Source organism: Marmota flaviventris, chromosome 20, assembly GCF_047511675.1.
Source record: "Marmota flaviventris isolate mMarFla1 chromosome 20, mMarFla1.hap1, whole genome shotgun sequence".
Taxonomy (NCBI): domain Eukaryota; kingdom Metazoa; phylum Chordata; class Mammalia; order Rodentia; family Sciuridae; genus Marmota; species Marmota flaviventris.
The window spans coordinates 21,442,945-21,466,054 of NC_092517.1; the positions used below are offsets into that span (position 1 = coordinate 21,442,945).

The window sequence follows — 23,110 nt, forward strand, 5'->3', positions numbered from 1 at the left end:
ATATGAGCACCCCAGCTCCCAAGGAAAGAGGTTTTCCAGCATGCAGCGTTGCAAGGAGGCAAAGTGGGGGGTGTCTTGAGAACTTACAGATAACAAGATTTTGACAAGCATAATACAAAGGCAGATAGTAAGATAATGATCTACATGGCTTAACATTTAAAGGTAGGGAATAATTTTAGATCCCAGCATCAGAATTCATGAGGCACCCGAGAGGGTTTCTATCTGGTCAGGTGAAGCCAGGATTTATGAGGTGCCACTAAGGTTTAAGAGAGTGTTGTTATCTAGTCAAGGAAAGACAGCCATGGGTGAGTTCAAGGCATGCACAGGAATTCCAAGAAAGTTTGAAAATTGCAGTAATTTATAGTATAAAAGAAATTAACTGTTTATGACTTTGTGATGAGATGGCTCCCATTTTTAAAATGAAATTAGGCTGTGTTGATTATTTTCCCCTTGTCTTATGTGTCCCTTTCAAATCTTTGATAGGGTGGAGAAAGAGCTCTGAAAGAATTTTAGTACCTCAAGGGACATTCTCCAACTTATTGGACTTACTCAAAATTGGCCTCCTGGATTTGATCTGAGTTGATTTACTTTTCTATACTGTCTGTTCATTTAATTCTGGTTTTGTTTCCCCTTTCTAAATTTAGAAACTTTCTATCACTGTAAGGGAAATGGGTGATGACCATACTGGCTGCTTTGGAACTGAGAGAGTATGATGTGATAAAAGGCAAGAAGTTTGTAGCTTTCTTTTAGAAGTCAGGTTGGATTGAACTCTGGTTGGGGAAGAAGAGGTTGTAAAGTCCTCTGGGGATAGGTGACTCTATGAGACAGAAACAAAATACATGAGTACTGAACCAATATTATAGCCTCTGGAACATATCAATGAATATCATGAAGGTGACAGAAGTTAGTGTTTTCTCACCAGGAGGTGTGGAGATTGAGAAGTTGTCCCCATAATGAGGCCAGAGTGCACAAGGTCTTTATATAGGAATGTAAATCTTTAACATCTTTAGAGTTATCAGAAATATAAACACAACATTTAACTTTTAATATTGCAGATGTTTATCTTAAGAAGCTCTCTTTGTAGCCACCAGTCTTATGTTGGGGTGCTAACATAAGTATATATCTTAAATTATATTTAACAATTATAATTTATTTTTTAAATCACCAGGAATGTCAATGCTTTGGTTTTAACTGCTTTTTCTAGGTGTTTAAGGTTAAACAAGTCAAACTAACTTTTGTTTCATTATAGTTTTAAGAGTCAGCTGAGATTCCATAAGAGTTACTCCTGAGGAATATTTAGAGCAATTTCTTAGTTCTCCTAGTGACATTTGCAGTAGGGTGGGTTCAGGTATTGCTGACCATGTGGTTTCTCTTGGAAGCACCAGGTATGTCTCTCTTCTCCAATTACTCTCCTCTTCATGCCAAGTGCCTCAATTGGCTTTCTGTTCTCGAATGGTCTCATTAATCTCCTTGATCAGGAGGCTATGTGACCCAGAGTTTCAAAGCTCTTTAGAGAAGTTCCCTGTTCCCTAGATTTAGACTGACTCAGAGGACAAGAGCCAAATATTGGTTCTTGGTCTTTTTATTTTTTTTTTAATTTTTTATTGTTGGTTGTTCAAAACATTACATAGTTCTTGACATATCATATTTCACACTTTGATTCAAGTGGGTTATGAACTCCCATTTTTACCCCATATACAGATTGCAGAATCATATCAGTTACAAATCCATTGATTTACATGTTACCATACTAGTGTCTTTTGTATTCTGCTGCCTTTCCTATCCTCTACTATCCACCCTCCCCTCCCCTCCCCTCCCCTCCCCTCTTCTCTCTCAACCCCCTCTACTGTCATTCATTTCTCCCCCTTGTATTATTTTTCCCTTTCCCCTCACTTCCTCTTGTATATAATTTTGTATAACCCTGAAAATCTCCTTCCATTTCCATGCAATTTCCCTTCTCTCTCCCTTTCCCTCCCACCTCTCATCCCTGTTTAATGTTAATCTTCTTCTCATGCTCTTCATCCCTACTCTGTTCCCAGTTACTCCCCTTATATCAAAGAAGACATTTGGCATTTGTTTTTTTAGGGATTGGCTAGCTTCACTTAGCATACTCTGCTCTAATGCCATCCATTTCCCTTCAAATTCTATGATTTTGTCATTTTTTAATGCAGAGTAATACTCCATTGTGTATAAATGCCACATTTTTTTATCCATTCATCTATTGAAGGGCATACAGGTTGGTTCCACAGTCTTGCTATTGTGAATTGTGCTGCTATGAACATCGATGTAGAAGTGTCCCTGTAGCATGCTCTTTTTAGGTCTTTAGGGAATAGACCAAGAAGGGGAATAGCTGGGTCAAATGGTGGTTCCATTCCATGCTTTCCAAGAAATCTCCATACTGCTTTCCAAATTGGCTGCACCAATTAGCAGTCCCACCAGCAATGTAATAGTGTACCCTTTTCCCCACATCCTCGCCAGCACTTGTTGTTGTTTGACTTCATAATGGCTGCCAATCTTACTGGAGTGAGATGGTATCTTAGGGTGGTTTTGATTTGCATTTCTCTGACTGCTAGAGATGGTGAGCACTTTTTCATGTACTTGTTGATTGATTGTATGTCCTCCTCTGAGAAGTGTCTGTTCAGGTCCTTGGCCCATTTGTTGATTGGGTTATTTGTTTTCTTATTGTTTAATTTTTTGAGTTCTTTGTATACTCTGGATATTAGGTCTCTATCTGAAGTGTGAGGAGTAAAGATTTGTTCTCAGGATGTAGGCTCCCTATTTACCTCTCTTATTGTTTCTTTTGCTGAGAAAAAACTTTTTAGTTTGAGTAAGTCCCATTTGTTGATTCTAGTTATTAACTTTTGTGCTATGGGTGTCCTACTGAGGAATTTGGAGCCTGACCCCACAGTATGTAGATTGTCGCCAACTTTTTCTTCTATCAGATGCCATGTCTCTGATTTGATATCAAGCTCCTTGATCCATTTTGAATTAACTTTTGTGCATGGCGAGAGAAAGGGATTCAGTTTCATTTTGTTGCATATGGATTTCCAGTTTTCCCAGCACCATTTGTTGAAGATGCTATCCTTCCTCCATTGCATGCTTTTAGCCACTTTATCAAATATAAGATAGTTGTAGTTTTGTGGATTGGTTTCTGTGTCCTCTATTCTGTACCATTGGTCCACCCACCTGTTTTGGTACCAGTACCACGCTGTTTTTGTTACTGTTGCTCTGTAGTATAGTTTGAAGTCTGGTATCGCTATACCGCCTGATTCACACTTCCTGCTTAGCATTGTTTTTGCTACTCTGGGTCTTTTATTTTTCCATATGAATTTCATGATTGCTTTCTCTATTTCTACAAGCAATGCCGTTGGGATTTTGATTGGGATTGCATTAAACCTATAGAGAACTTTTGGTAATATCGCCATTTTGATGATGTTAGTTCTGCCTATCCATGAACAGGGTATATTTTTCCATCTTCTAAGATCTTCTTCTATTTCTCTCTTTAGGGTTCTGTAGTTTTCATTGCATAAGTCTTTCACCTCTTTTGTTAGGTTGATTCCCAAGTATTTTATTTTTTAGAGGATATTGTGAATGGAGTGGTTGTCCTCATTTCCATTTCAGAGGATTTGTCGCTGATATACAGGAATGCCTTTGATTTACGCGTGTTGATTTTATAGCCTGCCTCTTTGCTGAATTCATTTATTAGCTCTAATAGTTTCTTTGTAGACCCTTTTGGGTCTGCTAGTTATAGAATCATGTCATCTCCAAATAGTGATAATTTAAGTTCTTCTTTTCCTATTTTTATGCCTTTAATTTCTTTCATCTGTCTAATTGCTCTGGCCAGTGTTTCGAGAACTATGTTGAACAGAAGTGGAGAGAGAGGGCATCCCTGTCTTGTTCCAGATTTTAGAGGGAATGCCTTCAATTTTTCTCCATTCAGAATGATGCTAGCCTGAGGCTTAGCACAGATTGCTTTTACAATATTGAGGTATGTTCCTGTTATCCCTATTTTTTCTAGAGTTTTGAACATAAAGGGATGCTGTACTTTGTCGAATGCTTTTTCTGCATCTATCGAGATGATCATATGGTTCTTATTTTTATGTCTATTGATGTGGTGAATAACATTTATTGATTTCCGTATATTGAACCAGCCTTGTATCCCAGGGATGAATCCTACTTGATCATGATGCACATTTTTTTTATATGTTTTTGTATCCGATTCACCAGAATTTTATTGAGGATTTTTGCATCTAGGTTCATTAGAGATATTGGTCTGTAGTTTTCTTTCTTTGAAGTGTCTTTGTCTGGTTTACTTATCAGGGTGATGTTGGCCTCATAGAATGAATTTGGAAGTTCTCCCTCTTTTTCTATTTCCTGAAGTAGCTTGAAAAGTATTGGTATTAGTTCCTCTTTAAAGGTTTTGTAAAACTCTGCTGTATACCCATCCAGTCCTGGGCTTTTCTTAGTTGGTAGTCTTTTGATGGTTTCTTCTATTTCCTCAATTGATATTGATCTGTTTAGGTTGTCTATATGTTCCTGACTCAATCTGGGCAGATCATATGACTTAAGAACTTTATCAATGCCTTCACTATCTTCTAATTTATTGGAGTATAAGGATTCAAAATAATTTCTGATTATCTTCTGTATTTCTGAAGTGTCTGTTGTGATATTGCCTTTTTCATCCCGTATGCTAGTAATTTGAGTTCTCTCTCTTCTTCTCTTCACTAGCATGGCTAAGGGTCTGTCGATTTTATTTATTTTTTCAAAGAACCAACTTTTAGATTTGTTAATTTTTTCAATTGTTTCTTTTATTTCAATTTCATTAATTTCAGCTTTGATTTTAATTATTTCTTGCCTTCTAATTCATTTGCTGTTGTTTTGCTCTTCTTTTTCTAGGATTTTGAGATGAAGTATGAGATCATTTATTTGTTGTTTTTTTTTTTTTTTCTTTTTTTAAGGAATGAACTCCAAGCAATGAATTTTCCTCTCCGAACGGCTTTCAATGTGTCCCATAGATTCCAATATGTTGTGTCTGTGTTTTCATTTATCTCTAAGAATTTTTTAATTTCCTCCTTGATGTCTTCTATAATCCATTGATCATTCAGTAACCTATTGTTCATTCTCCAAGTGATGCATGATTTTTCCTTCCTTCTTTTATCATTGATTTTCAGTTTCATTCCATTATGATCAGATAAGATGCATGGTATTATCTCTACTCCTTTATATTGTCTTAGAGTTGCCCTGTGACATAATATATGATCTATTTTTGAGAAGGATCCATGTGCTGCTGAGAAAAAAGTGTAATTGCTTGATGTTGGGTGGTATATTCTATATATGTCAATTAAGTCTAGGGTATTAATTGTGTTATTGAGTTCTATAGTTTCCTTATTCATCTTTTGTTTGGAAGATCTGTCCAGTGGCGAGAGAGGTGTGTTGAAGTCTCCCATGATTATTGTATGGTGGTCTATTAGATTCTTGAACTTGAGAAGAGTTTGTTTGATGAACATAGCTGCACCATTGTTTGGGGCATATATATTTATGATTGTTATGTCTTGTTGGTGTATGGTTCCCTTGAGCAGTATGTAGTGTCCCTCTTTATCCCTTTTGATTAACTTTGGCTTGAAATCGATTTTATTTGATATGAGTATGGATACTCCTGCTCGTTTCCGAAGTCCATATGAGTGATATGATTTTTCCAAACCTTTCACCTTCAGCCTATGTATGTCTTTTCCTATCAAATGCATCTCCTGTAGGCAGCATATTGTTGGGTCTTGTTTGGTGATCCATTCTACTAGCCTGTGTCTCTTAATTGGTGAGTTTAAGCCATTAACATTTAGGGTTATTATTGAGATATGGGTTGTTCTTCCAACCATATTTGTTTATTTATGTTACTAAACATGGTTTGTTTTCCTCTTTGATTATTTTCCCCCCTTTACTTTCCTACCTCCCACTGTTGGTTTTCATTGTTATTTTCCATTTCCTCTTCCTGTAATGTTTTGCTGAGGATGTTTTGAAGAGATGGTTTTCTAGCTGCAACTTCTTTTAACTTTTGTTTATTGTGGAAGGTTTTAATTTCATCTTCCATCCTGAAGCTTAATTTCGCTGCATACACAATTTTTGGTTGGAACCCATTTTCTTTCAGTGTTTGAAATATGTTATTCCAGGATCTTCTAGCTTTCAGAGTCTGTGTTGAAAGATCAGCTGTTATCCTGATTGGCTTACCCCTAAATATAATCTGCTTCCTTTCTCTTGTAGCTTTTAAAATTTTCTCATTATTCTGTATGTTGGGCATCTTCATTATAATGTGTCTAGGTGTGGATCTCTTATGATTTTGCACATTCAGCGTCCTGTAGGCTTCTAGGATTTGGGATTCTATCTCATTCTTCAAGTCTGGGAAGTTTTCTCGTATTATTTCATTGAATAGATTGCTCATTCCTTTGGTTTGGAGCTCTATACCTTCCTGTATCCCAATGACTCTTAAGTTTGGTCTCTTTATGTTATCCCATATTTCTTGGATGTTCTGCTCATGGTTTCTTAATAGTCTTGCTGAGTTGTCTATGTTCTTTTCAAGTTGAAATACTTTGTCTTCATTGTCTGATGTTCTATCTTCTAAGTGTTCTACTCTGCTGGTAGTATTCTCAATTGAGTTTTTAAGTTGGTTTATTGCTTCCTGCATTTCTAGGATTTCTGTTTGTTTGTTTTTCATAACCTCTATCTCCCTGTATAGTTGATCTTTTGCTTCCTGGATTTGTTTGTGTAATTCATTGTCGAAGTGATCTTTCATTGTCTGATTTTGCTGTCTAATGTCTTCCTTGAGACTCTAGATCATCTGAAGCATGTATATCCTGAATTCTTTATCTGACATTCCATCTGCTGCAGCTGTTACCTCTTCTAAAGTTGAGTTGACCTGCATTGCTTGTGGTCCTTTCATTCCTTGTCTTTTCATATTGCTTGTGTTTCTTTCTGCTTGGTGAAACTGTTGTATTTTTGAAAATTTTTCCCCCTATATATTTATATTGCACTTGTATAGTTGAAAAGTCTCCCTTGCAGGGTTGGGCAGCGGTCTGCCTACATTGCAGGCGTGGGCGGCGGATCTGCTCTGCCCCTACTCCAATTGGGGTGACGTGACTACCGCGCCAGCGGGCTGCTGGGCCTGTCCCAGGCACGGGCGAAAGCTCTGCTCTGCCCCTACTCCAATTGGTGTGACTTGTGTACCATGCTGACAAGCCACTGGGCCTGATCCGCCGGTCGGTTGCAGGTCTGCCTACCTTGCAGGCGTGGGCGGTGGCTTTGCTCTACCCCTCCTCCAATTGTTGTGACTTGTCTACCACACCCGCTGACCGCTGGGCCTGTTCCGGGCGCTGGTGAAGGCTCCGCTCTGCTCCTTCTCCAGTTGGGGTGATGTGCCTACCACCCCGGCCAGCCGCTGGGCCTGTTCCACCGGTCGCTCGCAGGTCTGCCTACCTTGCGGGAACGGGCGGCGGCTCTGCTCTGCCCCTTCTCCAAATAGGGTGACGTGTCTGTCGCGCCGGCAGGCCACTGGGCCTGTTCCGCTGGTCGGTCGCAGATCTGCCTACCTTTTGGGCGCAGGTGGCGGCTCTGCTCTGCCCCTACTCCAATTGGGGTGACTTGTGTACCATGCTGGCAGACCGCTGGGACTGTTCTGCCGGTGAGTCGCAGGTCTGCCTAACTTGCGGGTGCGGGTGGCAGCTCTGCTCTGCCACTACTCCAATTGGGGTTACATGACTACCACACCGGCGGGCCGCTGGGCCTGATATGGGTGCGGGTGAAGGCTTTGCTCTACCCCGACTCCAGTTGGGGTGACATGTGTACCCCACTGGCAGGCCGCTGGGCCTGATCCGCTGGTCTGTCACAGGCTTGCCTACCTTGCAGGCATGGGTGGCGGCTCTGCTCTGCCCCTACTCCAATTGGGGTCACGCCGGCGGGCTGCTGGTCCTGTTCCGGGTGCGGGCGGCGGCTCTACTCTGCCCCTCTGGCTTGATGATAAAGTGAGAGACACTTGGGTGTTTGTGACTCACTTTCTTTACCAGGAGACCAACTGTTTCTGTCGCCGCTGGTATCGATGAAGTTCTCTACTCTGCCGCTTTCTGATGACATCAGATCTCTGCCATGTTGGTATCCCATGTGAATGGCAGCATTTCGTTCGCTTTGCTGGGTGACCAAAGCAACAGGTGAGTCCTGACTGGCCCTCACAAGCCCCGTCTCAGTCTTGTTGCCACTGCCTATGAAGGCTCGGTTGGTATTTACCTCCACAGTATTCAGCAGGACCCAGACAGAGAATCAGTTTCCACAGATTCTTTAGCCCTGGGCCAGAGCAGTTCCGGGAGCTGGAATTCAGCCTCTCCATGCTCGGTGTATGTTCTGATAGGAGCAGGCTCCAAGAAGCAGTTTCCGCGGGTTAATTCGCACTGAGCCTGAGTAAGTTGTCTGTGAGCCGCAGGCGAATGGCAGCCTGAAATTACCTGTTCTATGGCTGAATGAGCTGCGATCAGTCGAAAACAGGGATGGTGACATCAGCTCTCCAAGATGGTGGCCGCTGGCTTCCTCTGTGGTCTGACCGGTGTGGAGAACCAAATAGGACCGCTTCCTTCCCCCGTCTCAAACCCAGAATTCAGCACTTAGTATGGTGATTGCACAGCTGGCAGAAGCCCGCGGAAACTGCAGCACTGTATATTTGCGTTGCTATCTCCTCATTTCCCAGCGCGCACCGCAGACTCTAGCCATGGGGCGATTTACTGAATAAGCAGCGTGACCCTCCGTGCGGACAAATCTCTTGCGTTTGAGCCCCTGTAGCTGATCCTCGTGCGATGGAAATCCTTCCTCTAGGTTTTGGAGCACTCCAATTTTGCTGGAAATTCCTAACAAGATAGCTTTTAGCCTTTCTAACTCGTCATTCTCCCACACAGTGACGCGGTACACGGGGATAATGCACTCCCTTTGCCACCATCTTCCTCTTGGTCTTTTTAATTTAACTTTAAGTTTTGATCTTAAATCTAGCAAGTCAGCCTCACCAGTCTTAAATTAAGAATACTGGGCTTTAACTTTAATGTCTATAACCTTACAGTCATTTACCCCTTCTTTTATTATTTGGGATCTGTACTATGCTATCTGTCCTTTAGGTGATGGTTTATTATTATAAATTAAACCATGATGTGTGTTTTTGAAGCAATACCTCTGTGAATTATTAACAGGAAACATTTTGAGCATTTATAAGGAAAATACAAAATAAAATTAATAAGAGTAAAACCATATTTATGTTGTGTAATAACTATCTTGAATTATGGCTGCTTTTTAATATCCTAGTAATTTTAACAATAAAAATCAATCCTTTGAACACACCTTTAAGTGAATTGAAGTTTGGCCTGCTTTGGAGTCATTCTGACATGTAATAAGGTAGGAGGCAGAGCCGTATCTTAGGGAAGGTGGAGCTCATAAAAATCTTAGGTGAATTATTCTAGTTCTAAAGTTGATTTTTTTTCTTAAATATCATTTTACAAATTTACATATATTATTGCTCAGGTTCCCATAATAATTAGCTAACACAATATAATATTATGTTTAAAAAATGCATTAAAGAAAGCCAGAGGCCTTTTAATCTTTTGTGGAAAAGCAGCAAAATCCTTTCATGTTTTACAATATGAACCTTTATATAACTTACGCTCTCATTAACTTAAAATGTATTTAAATTGCACTCCCTTGTAAAATGTAAGATAAAATTGTATATCTTACTGATAACAGGTCCAGTTATAGAACATTAAGTGATAAATAAATCTCCAATAAAGTTTATCATCTTTATAGCCCCCAAATACAACACAACTTTAGTTTGAAAAAAAAAAAAACAGATTGATATAATGTTCTTTGAAAGCTTCTATCTTAAAAACTTGTATACCTGGATGATATGAACATATTTCATATTTAAATAAAAGTAATAGCACCACAATTACATTAATTTTTTATTAATTGAGTTTAGCTCTTAAGAAAATAACATACTATAATATTTTAAAATAACAGGTTTTGTGTAACAATAGTTGTATAATCCTTAATTTCTACAAGATTAATTGCTCAAAAAACAAGACTTAATGAACACAATGTTATCAGTAGGTTAATGTTTTAAGAAATCCTTGTCTTTTTAAAATATAGGTAAAACTTTAGTTTATCCCAGTAAATTAACATTTGACCTTATGGAATACCTCAAACATCCTTGACTTTATATATAGAGAGAGAACTTTTAATTTCTCTTTCCCATTTGTTAACCCCCTTTTTGTTCACAATTTGAAAAAAAAAATTCTTGTAAATTTATGAATTTAGACAAATTATTTTATTTTTATAAAAAAAATACTTTAGGTTGTTTACATTACTCTTAATTGAAACAGTTGAAACTTTTGGGCCTTTGTATATAGAATTCTTCTATAAGACTTTGCATATAGAATCACTTCTGTTTACCATGTCATGAAAACACAATATTTAAGTACATAGAAATATACCTGTTGGCACTTTAAATTTTTAGTAACCATTTCAGTGATGACAAAGAAACATTAAACCATTTTTTTTCCTTTTTTTACCATTTATGCAAATATCAATAGTGTTACCCAATGGAATTCAAGGAGTTAAGAGAACTTGATGGTATATTTAACAGTTAACATTTAAACTTGTAAATTAATCACATGTCTAACAAACACATGTATGAGTAATTTCATTTCGAGTTTACTTTACTTATTTTTACCAAGGTTTCAGACAAGTATATTGAATATATAAGCCATTTCTTCCTTGTTGAATAAAAGCCCTAGAATTAAGAGATATTAGACATTTTATAGACATCAATATTTTATTAGTTCTTTGACCACTTAGACTTGTGAGTTAAGTTTAATTTTAAAGATACCTTTACTTTCATCTACTTATCTAATTTAAGTTTCACTGTTTTAAATCACATAAATTAAAGGTACTTGGATCCATTTTTTAAAAAAAAATATAATTCTAATTACACACATAGAGCACAATTTTTCATATCTCTGTATATAAAGTATGTTCACACCAATTCATGCCTTTACACATGAATTTTGTTTTTGTTGCATTTCAATTCTTAATATATATATATATATATATATATATATATATATATATATATCACATTTTTATACCTCTGTTTGTATAGAAAGTACGTTGACACACAATTCAAGTATTTATACATGTACTTCATATAATGATGTCCATCACGTTCCAACAGCTGAAGAAAAATAAAGCTGAGACTCTCCTAACTCACTGTCCTTTTTGCATATTTGGCATTTTGGACCATGTGAAAATATCAACCATTTAAAAAAATAAGATCTTAACTTTAAAAAGTAAACAACCATGCTAAAATTAAGCCACTGATGATGTCTGAGATTCAGAATAAAAACCATTAAAACCCCAAACAACTCTCCAGAGTTGTAGATCCCTTAAGGAGTTCTTCAACTGTACAAGGTGAAATGTTAAAGTTGTAATTCAAACTAGGGATATCTGGGCATTATTTTTGTATTCCTTGGTCCTTCCTATAACTGTCTTAATTTTTCCATAATTACAAAAAAGAGTATATAATTTACATAAATAATATTCCCCAAATAAAACTTGATTAAACATATGAAATAATTAATGTAGAGTTTATGGCATTACTTACACAATAGAATGTTTTACTATTGCATCAATCCATTAGCAAAGTGAACAGTGGGAGATGTGTGACCTAAAAACATCATTGAATGCATGACAAGGTTAATATTAAGAAATTCACACTTTATTTAGTAACAAATTGCATCCACAATAAAATATAAGTAAAAATGCTCTGTAAAACAGGCATGTTCATCCATGCCTGTGACCCTAGAGATGTGAGAAGCTTTGCAAGTTCAAAGCCAGGCTCCATAACTTTGTGAGGCCCTAAGCAACTTAGGAAACTCTATCTCTAAATAAAAATGAAAAAACAAATCTGGGGATGTGGTTTACTGATTAACTGCTCCTAAGTACAAAAATAAAAACTAAAGGTTTAAAATTTCATATAAATCTTAAGACATTTCATAAATAATCAACTATGAGATTTATGTTTTCTCCAGTTGTGAAAATTGAGAATATTTCGTAATTGTTGATTTACAGTAAAATTATATCCTTTTAGGGATGCACTGTTCTGTACATGTATTTCCTTATTTCTACTATATCAGCTCAAGATGTTAAAAAAATTTTCAGCAAATGTCAAAAGCAATTATCCATTTTCTACATTTAAATGATTTTTTCCCTCCTAGATCCCAAATGTTTCAAGGGACAAGAAACTTACTACAATTTTTATATTTGTAAACATGTTTTTGTAAATATTTTGCTGTTATCTAAGTACATACTTTGGAAAAATGCTACTACACATTTGCTGCATATATGAGTTCAGAAATTGAAAAATGTTTGAAATTTGAATACAGTCTTGGACACATTCTTTGGGTTTCTATATGCAATAAATCCTCCAATGTTTTAAAAATGTTTGATAAATGGCCAAAAGTTTTCAAAAATTTTTCCACATGTCCTCTCACTCATAGGAATTCTGAGATGCTGAGTAGGGTGTGAAAAACCATTGGAGACTCTGTCACCTATTTTACACTTGTATAATTAATGTGCTATCATATCTCTGGTGTGAAATAGTGTTGAAATACTGTGAAATAAGGGTTGATTCATTCTTAAAGACACTGATGCAATGTTTGTGTTTGTAAAACTTCTCTGCAGTATAAAATCTATAATGTTTAGTAAGATGTGATCTTCAATTTTAAAAGGTTTGCCATTCTTCACATTTATAAGACTTTCTGTAGTATGGGTTCTCTGATGTCGAGTAAGTGATGGGTTTTGATTAAAAGCTTTGACACATTCTCTACATTTGTAGGACTTCTCTCCAGTATGAAACCTTTTGTGTTGATTAAGCTGCGAGATGCTATTAAAAGCTTTGCCACATTCTTTTACAGGTGTAGGGCTTTTCTCCAGTATGGATTCTCTGGTGTTGAGTAAATGACGATCTTTGATTAAAAGTTTTGCCACATTCTTCACATTTGTAGGGCTTCTCTACAGTATGAATCCTCTTGTGAGAGGTGTGCTGTGAGATGCTATTAAAATCTTTGCCACACTCTTCACATTTGTAGGGCTTCTCTCCAGTATAAATCCTCTTGTGACAACTATGATTTGGAATACTATTAAGACCTATGCCTTATTCTTTTCGGGTGTAGGTCTTCTCTCCAGTGTGGATTCTCTAGTGCTGAGTAAGTGCTGATTTTTGACTCAACCTCTTGCCACACACTTTACATTTGTAGGGCTTCTCTCCAGTATGAATCTTATTGTGGCGATCAAGATGTGAGTTTGTACTAAAACTTTTGCCACACACTTTACATTTGTAGGGCTTCTCTCCAGTATGAATTCTCTGGTGATTTTTAAGGCTTGGATTTGACTAAAAGCTTTGCAAAGTTGCTTATATATGTGGGGCATCTCTTCAGTGTGTGTCCACTGATGACAAATAAGATTGCAGCTTTTATTACAAGATTTGTCATATTCTTTGCATGGAATATCTCCTGTATGAACACTGTGATGTTGAGTAAAGTTTTTGAGTGTGTTGCATTCTTCACATTGGTAGGTCTTCTCTGCAGAATAATTTTTTTTAGTGTGGAGTAAGAGTTGAAGAATGTTTTAAGGCTTTGCCACACGTTTTAAAATTTACAGGAATTTTCTTCAGTAAAAATCCTCTGATGCTTAACAAGTTGTAACCTTTCACTAAAAGTTTTTCTGCATTCTTTAATTTTGTAGGGTTTATCACTGTCATAGTATCTGCTGTGTTTAAAGAATATATCAAAGCATTGGCTTGCTCAACATCTTCTAAACTTATAGGGCTCTCTTTCTCTATAAATACTCTTGAATTGAGATAGTTTGCACTGTGATTAAGAGCCCTTTCACATACCTTACACTTCCAGGTTTTGTCTTGACTGTGAATATTAGGATGAGTAATATTTTTTTGAGCACTGAAGCAAGACTTTCCTATATTTTTCATCTTGGTAAATTTCCTTTAGAAAATGACTAGGAGTTTCTCTATATTCATAATTTTTATCACCAATGTAAATATACTGGTAATTACTAAAAGTAGAGACATGGCTAATGGCGTTACTTATAGCATTACATATAGTGAACTTTCCATAAATCTGTATCAGAATTGTCAATGAGCAATAGTGAGGAAGTAGAAACCATTCAACAATTCTTAATATTGTCCATTTGGGCATAAGGAGAAATTACTGTTTTGTTGCAAGAAAATGGACATTTTGTAAAGAAACTCTCAAAATATAAGTTTTAGGAACATCTTCTCTGTGCAAATGTTTGACTGGAAGTTTAATCACTGCTACATTTATAATTGGCCAAGTTAAAAACTGATTCATGGACCAGATTACAAATTTTCCACATTAACTTTTACTTCAAAAATGGCTGTGGATATAATCTTAAAGAAATATATGGCTCCTCAAATGTAAGTGGAATATATTGATTTTTTTTAGATATTAATTGTTCCTGGTGTCTTTTGGCCATAAAACTTTTATCATAAATAGGGACTACTAATTGTTTTTGACTATTATAATATGATTTTGAACTTTACTCTCACCTATATTTTCCCATTGTTTTCTTAGTTGTCAGTAGTCAAGGTCACACTTTCCATATCTTCCCTCTCTCTCTTTTATTCCCTGCTCTGGTAAAATTTCTCGAGGATGATGAGAAGTCATGGCTGCAATAAATAAAAATAACAATCATGTTAACTTACTGTACTGGGATGAGTATATTTTGAAAACATAGGAAATTACAGCAATAAAGAAACATCAGCAGGGGAGTAGGTTATTAAATCTAAGCCCATCGTTACTGCAGAAATATATAAATCAAATAAAAATGTACACAGAAAATTACTTTGAGAACATTCCAAATCATCTTAGTGTTCACAGTATCCAAGATGAGTACATTCTTATAAAGAGTAATATAGTAAAGGAAAATGTGTTGTGTTAAACAAAGCCTTTCCTCCTTCACAATATATTTTAAAAATCTACCGACTTTCTTCTGTTTCATTAAAAAATAGGAAACATGCAAATATTTGGGGAGTGTTCAAGAAGGAATTCCTGCTTACCAACAGAAAAAACATGGCTAAATCTACTGTAAGAAAAGTAAATTATGAATTACTCAAAGGGAATAGTAAATTATCATTTAAAAGAAGTTTACTGAAATAAACCAACACACAAAGGCCAGCCAAAGTAAAAAATGCAAAGTTGTAGTTATCTTTCCAGTACTAATAAATGCATCTCAGAGAATAAAAAAAAAAAAAAAAAAAAAAAAAAAAAAAACATCCAAGCAGCTCAATTATCTCCAAGTTGTAAAGACTCAAAGCAGGTTTTAATCCAAGGTTTAAAACTTACAGATAATATTCAGAGCATCCAAAATAAAAAAGATGGGTCATATAGAAATGTGTAACTATATAACTATATAATTTTGAAATCCTTCATCAAAACTTCACAACACAGAAAGGAATTCAGGGCCATTTTCAAGGGATGGAAGAATAAAATTATCAACCAAGACATTATATTCACAGCTACTATCTTTCAACAGAGAGGGAAAATAAAGGCTTTAAGGATATAAATGCACACACTATTCATCAACACTAGATCTGTTCTCCAAAAAGTGTGAAAGTGATCCTTCATACTGAAATGTAAGTCATATGAAATTATAAAAATTTCATGGCACAAACAATTCTATTTTATTGTAATGGCGGGTCACAAAACATGTAATTTTGCAATAGTATTTGAAAGACAAAAGCATCAAAACAAAACTGCTAATAGGCGTATGTACCCATAATAATAATAATATAGTTTTAAAAGACATAAATATATTGAATTTTTAATAAAGTGAAGTCAAGTTGATACTCATACAAAGTATAAGTAGGGGATTCTTCATTTTTAGATATTTTTTGTTGGCAAATCCAATTACAAAATTCTTTATCAAAACAAACCTTGGCTATCTGAATTAACGCTAAAAATTACAACTTTAGGTAGTCCATAAGATACACTAAATCTAAGAACACACAAATACTGTAAGCAAAAGGATATAAGAATGACACATACAAAAGTGACCGATCAAAACCTGGGCTGTCTAAATTATAGTACACAAAACATAGTTTAAGACAGTTATAGGACATAGAAGACATTTTAAATTAAAAAAAAAAAAAAAAAAAAACTTTGAAAAGAGGCAAAATAGAGAAAAGGAGCCTTTCCCTAGGTTCTTTTCTCTATTAAGAGTAAATACATTCACAATGTACATCCTACTTCCCAAACACACAAAGTAAACATTGAGAGAGTTCAATAAAAACAAAGAATCAATGTTATACTAGGATACATCAATTTTCACTTACTGAAAAAGGGAAATACAGTGAAGCAAAATGGTAATTTCAAAGCATAAGAATTTGAAAATATTTTGAAACTATTTTAGACTTATAGAATCCCTGTTCTTAATCGCAAGTGGGGTATTATATTGGATAGACCAATTTTATATATTATAACAAAGGTTAATAAATATTTAAGTTATAGTTATTTTGTACCCAATATGGAATAAATATTTGAAGTCAAACGTGGTAGGGATGTTCAAAAATCCCTAAATATGTGTCAGTTGATTGAACACTCTTGAGCATGCTGTTTTCAAGAATTGGAACATCACGTTAAGTAGGATAAACATCTTTTAATTTTAACTAGAGTCTCCAAGTAATATTCAAACTCCAGTTGTTAGATTTCTCTGCAAAAAAATTCTTAAAATTGTATGAATATCCCTTATATAACAAATAACATTAGAAGAATATTTCCCTGCTAAAAAATGTACTAAAAGATACAGCATACAATTGTAAATGCAGACATGGAATAAGGTAGATGGAGTTCTGATTAAGTATGGTAATAAGCACTCACATCAATAGCAAATTAAAAACATTGCACACCAGTGTTGTTACAATGTTGCTCACAGAGCCATTATGGGGGATGCAAACCAAATATCCCTTGAAATAAATGGATGAGGCAATTTGGAATATAAAATTATAGAACTTTGAAGTAAAAGAATTTATTCTAATTATATATTTTACAAAATGTATGTATACTAGGTTAGCTGAAATATGTCACAGAAATAATACTGCAGAATTCTATGAATATGACATCTCTAAACTAAAACAGATGCTTTCTGAACAAAAGAAAATGGTTTTGTGATAGGGAGACAGAAATGAGCCCTTGCATCATAAGAATTGATTGTCTTTGAGATGTAAACTTTAGAGATACATTCATAACAATTTGAATTAATGTTACTGAACTGTATATTTAAAAATTTGGATACAGTAAGTTTTATTTTGTGGTTTTGATTATAATGAAAATTAAAAACAACACATAAAAGATAACTGCAACATTTTTCAAAGCTAAATTTAAAATAATGTGGTCTTTATTTTATAAATAAGAACAAACTCATCAATATACAAATGATGGGCATGCATGTAATCCCAGCTACTAGGAAGTCTGAGGCAGGAGAATTGCAAATTCAAAACATCGTCATTAATTTAGTGAGAACCTCTCTTCAAATATGAATGTAAAGGAGCTTGGGGTGTAGTTCAGCTTTAGAGTATCACTGCCATTAATCCCCATCACATTTACATATAGAAAATTTCAATTTCTACATATGTGGACAGAATGAAAGGCCAATCAAGATAAAATACAAAAGTCATAGACAAAAGAGGCTTAATATTTATACAAGCAAAAGCACATATAACATTACTGGCAATACAAACAAGAGTCATGCCTATCTTAATTTGTGAAATAATTGAGTGACATGAGGAAACCCAGTCTGTAACATGGAACCTCCTGTACACAATGAAAAAAATAAAGAAAAATATTAGCCAACCAAATTGTAAATATACACAGATGTATTATTTTAAACATCCTCTTATTCAACTACAACTTACACCATCTCTCAAAAGAGCAGTCTTGGTCCATCTTGACATTCATTCATGGCAGATAATTTCATGGAAAATCAATTACACATATTCAGGAAGAACTCTGATAAGGAAATTTTAGTGAAAAATATGTACAAACAAGATTATAGAAACTGACTTATGATAGTAATGTATTACATTGGGTTGACCTGGAGGTCTCCAGAAATTTGCAAAAGTTTTCTGCAAATAATAAAAGAGGGGCTGGAGTTGTAGACTAGTGGTAGAGGTCTTGCCTAGCATGTATGAGGCCCTGGTTTCAATCCTCAGCACCTCATATAAACAAATGGGAAATTCATTAACAACTAAAAAATATTATTTCAAATTATGGTCTAGCTGTCAGATATGATTGACACAATGCAAGGGGAGTGTTTTATTGTTGATTTGAATGTACAGAGACATTACTGGAGGAAAAGCAGGAGACTAGACAATTTTAAAGCACAAAACACAGGACAGGTTCTTCTATGATAACAAGAGAAAGAAAATCAAAGCGTTTCAAAAATCTTTTCTGCCTGATTATGTCTCAATCAACCTTTTTGAATTTAGGCTTCCTTCTCTACATCAACTATGTCCTCTGCTATATGTGGGCCACAGTATTTGACATCACTGCATTCCTCTAAGGAAACAATATACAAGTGAAGGATATATATCATGCCAACAAAGTTAATCATTAAGAATGAATAGAAAGATCATTAACATTTTCTTGTCAGCACCAAGAACTACCCCACCTTTTTTTATCAAAACCATTAATCTGAAACACATTCTTGTGGAGAAGTTCCCAAAAGATATATTTCAAGGAAAGTAAATTAAATAATGATACATAGGAATTCTGAAGGAAAGTTATGCTCACCCACAAAGAGCAGGTTGCTGTAGTTCTCCAACATCACTTCTCTATATAAATTATGCTGATCAGGATCCAGGCATTCCCATTCCTCCTCAGAGAAATCAATGACCACATCCCCGAATGTCAATGGCTTCTGAAATAATAATTGATAGATCAATAGCACATCTACCAAACCATTATTCAGTTTTTAATTTGAATTAAGAGTTAGTAGAACTGACTGTCATGTAGGAGAGTGACTTTAATTATGTAATAAGATACTTTCCATTATCTAATTCAGAGGAAAATACAAAAGTCCAAAAACAGTACATATATTCCATATCAGAGTGAAGTGAAGGATATATACTAAATCCCAAGCATTGAATAAAAGCCCAACTGCTAACTTTTCTGCCATCAGTGAATGTGAAATTTGGCAGACATTCCAGATGCAAATCAGACTTGTCAAAATATTCTCATAAGGTGATGGTGCCCAAGGGAGACAAAAAGAGTGGTAAAATTTTTTTCAAAACAATCCGTTAGTTATTCTCTCTGCTTTGTATCCATGAGAGAGATTGAGCTCTCCAATGCAATTAGTTTCAAGTATCATCCATGACAAATTCCTAACGTGTAAAATATTCATAGAATATTAACGTTTGGAGACACGTAAAATTACACTTCCAACTCATAAAAAGACAAATTTGAAATATATCAAGTTCTATAAGCAGTTCAATGAGTACATAAATTTTGTACGATAGAGGCCCAGACAGCAGCACGTATGTGCTCAAAAGACTGAGACAAAGAAATAGTTAATAAAAGAAAAAAGACCTTTTAATATAATTGTATTGAAAAAATAATGGTAACAATAGTTACTTAAAACTCACACAACCAAGGAAATATAAACAAGGAAAATGATGGCTTTGAGAAAAACATAATAAAATTATTAGTCATGAATGAGGCACAGGACTGTTGTCATCTCCGTGTGCCAAAGGAAGATGAGATCAGTAAGACACACCAGAAGTATCCAGAGTTTTTCTACATTGGAACTCCATGTGTGGATGAATCCTAATTACTTAAACATAGTTACTTTATTGGAAGAATTACCTTGACATCAGAGCATAATCACCCAAATCCACACAAATAATCAATTAAACATTTTCAATAGCAAAATATTTAAATACTTGAGCCAATTGAAATTGTATGGTATCAAGATTTTATCAAAGGAACAACAACAAGACAAATTAGGTGAGTAGATGATTATAATTACTGTTCACAAGACACAAAAAATAAAAATCCTGACTTGTTAGAAAAAATATATTTTCCAAACTGTGGAGCACCCTCACTGTAACTCTGTACCCTTCTAGGTCTCATTCCTAAGCAGTGAGTGAGGTAATTCTGGGCAGCTAAGAAAATGATTCTATAAAGTCCACACACCTCAGATCCCTTTTGCAAAGAAAGGAAATGCTTAGTCTTCCAGAGTCACAATTCTCACCAGTTAACAGACGCATAGCTGGAGTTAGTTTAAGGTCCTCACCTACAATGTCCTTTTAAAAATATTTTTCTAAAAGAAAATGTGTGAATTTGCAGAAAATCAAATTGGGGTTGTGGCTCAGTGGCAGAGCACTTGCCTAATGTATTAGGCAAGAGGTCTGATCCTCAGCACCACATATAAATAAAAAATAAAGGAACATCAACAACTAAAAAGTAGTTTTAAAAAATAATATTTTTGACACTGGTTGGTACAAGTGTCACTATTTCAGGTCTCAAACTTGCAGTCATTCACCTAATTCTGATACCACTTATAAATGCAGAATGTCATGTACACTGCTGATCAACTTCCTGTAAGTTGAGGGACCTGCAACTACCAAACACATAAAGGAACATTCAATAGAAAGGAACATTCAATATTAATATACTATTTATCTACAATTCTAAAAAATGAATTAAATACAACCACAATAAAATCCTAACAACCTGTTGCACAAATATAGAAAAATTGTCTTCTAAAGGATATATGGAGAAGGCAGGCATAGAGAATGGTCAACAATTCTGTAGAATAAGTTTACAGGGCTGAAATATCTGAAACTGAGATTAACTATGAACTTACAGTAACCCAAAAGGTGAGATATGTGGCAAGGAGTATACAAACAGATTAGTGGAATAGAACTGAAAACCTAGAAATAAACTCAAAAACCACACAAGAGATGGCAGGACTTCCCTGGAGATGATATAATCTTTTTAATGAATTATGAACACCTTGGCATCTGTATGCAAAGAAATGAATTTGACACAGAACTTACAACTTTTAAAAAATGAAATCATTAACCTGAAAGAAAATGTTAAATTTATAGCTTGTGTCAGACAACATAGCAGAAATTTTATGTGGCTTCATTCTTGACATGAACATTCAAAGCCAGAAGCAGGATCTATAAATGAGAAACTTAATGAACTTTTATTCTGTTGAAATCTATTCTGTATTTGGAAGTATGCTATTAACTGAATGAGAAGAAACTGGACTAAGTAGTTGCCAAATATATATATATATGATAAAGGTCTTGAAAAAAATATGTACAATGAGCTCTTAAAACTCAGCAAAATGTACTAGAGTTGTGGCTCAGTGGTAGAGCGCTTTTCTACCATGCATGAGGCACTGGGTTTGATCTTTAGCACCACACATATATTAATAATAAATAAAGGTCCATTGATAACTAAATATTAAAACACTGAGCAAGAGAACAACCAGTTTAAAAATGGGCACTAACTCAATAGGAGCAATAGTAAGAATAATATAATTAGAAACTATAATAAATATATACAGATACATGGAGATAAGATTTGTGTATCTATCTACATCTGTTTTTCTATAGATATCTATATATGTACATACATAGATTTTTAATTTTAGATATATAAAATACTGCAGAATTACATAGTTTTAGCATATATCTTAAAAACCTTTATTATAAATCATTGATTAATGACTCATTGTATGTAATTTATGCATAAATACAGAATAACCTGTAGGCTTTCACTTACAGAGACATTCACATAATAATAGTTTATAGAGATATGGTTGTAGTTAAGTTGTGCAGAATTTGTCCAACATGTGCAAGACCTTGAGTTTTATTACCAGCAGCACAAAAACAAATGCAATAGTTTCCAATAAGGCCATGATTAGTGACATTTGACAGATATTTCATGAATCTACTCTAAAGTCATTTTCTTTGAAAACCACAGAATTCAGTGGGTTTCTGTGTCTCCTATATGTACTAGAACCTTCTATGTTTGAAAAGTTCTACTTGAAATATTTTGACCACCCCCCCTTAATTTCTAATATCATTAAGTTAAAACAATCAATCATGACCCTAGTGTACCTTAAGGTCCTAAGTAAAAAATGAAAGCTTAAATAAAAATTATGCTTTTCTTATGTTTCTACTTAGTGTCCATCTTTATTTACTTTGGAGTTCATAAATACCCCAAATTATTCCTCCTGTTCAATCACCATGGTTCCAAGAATTATAGCTGAAATGTACAAACTGCCCCTTTAGGGGATCTAGACTGATAGCCCTGCCCTGGATAAGCCCATGTATCAGTACGTTCTTAAAAGTCAAAGCCACAAGGAACAAATTGTTATGCCTTTTATCTTTGTAAAGGTTGTTGTCTAGTGAACAAAACAGTATTAAATTATATACAAAATCTAAAAATGAGAAAACAGATTAAAAGTGACAAGGGATGCAAAAATTAAAAATTCTATAATTATTTGGGAGAGTATAAATGGGTGTTAGAAGGAACTAATTTTTTATGTATAAAAATATGAGAAACTAAACACTGTAGATCATTTTACAACATTGTCACTACTGTAAAAGCTATTCGATTGTAACCTTTAATATGGATTTTACTTATATTTTGCCAGAAGAAAAAAAAAGTGTTTGTAAGAGGCACAAGAAAAAAGTCAAGCCATAGCAAAAATAATAATAAACTATATAAAAATAAGATTTAAAAAGACAAACAATAATGCAAGTGATATTTGCCCAATAAATAACACTATTTTCATAATAAGAAACATTTATTTGAATGTGCTACTGCCTATGTATAATGATCAACAGTGGGTTGTTTTCTTATGCCTTACTTATATTTGTATCAGAAAAGCATGTCCGAATAGCAATGAATATTGGCTATCTGTAATTGTAAATAATATTATATTTTGATAGAGCCACATTTTGGTTCCTATCATCCCAATTCACCATAGC

General features: G+C 34.7%; 1 pseudogene; it reads right to left on the reverse strand.

The window, feature by feature from the left end:
- The window catches only part of LOC139703054 (zinc finger protein 420-like), a 106,203-nt pseudogene that overhangs the window by 71,905 nt on the left and 11,188 nt on the right, over positions 1-23,110 (reverse strand).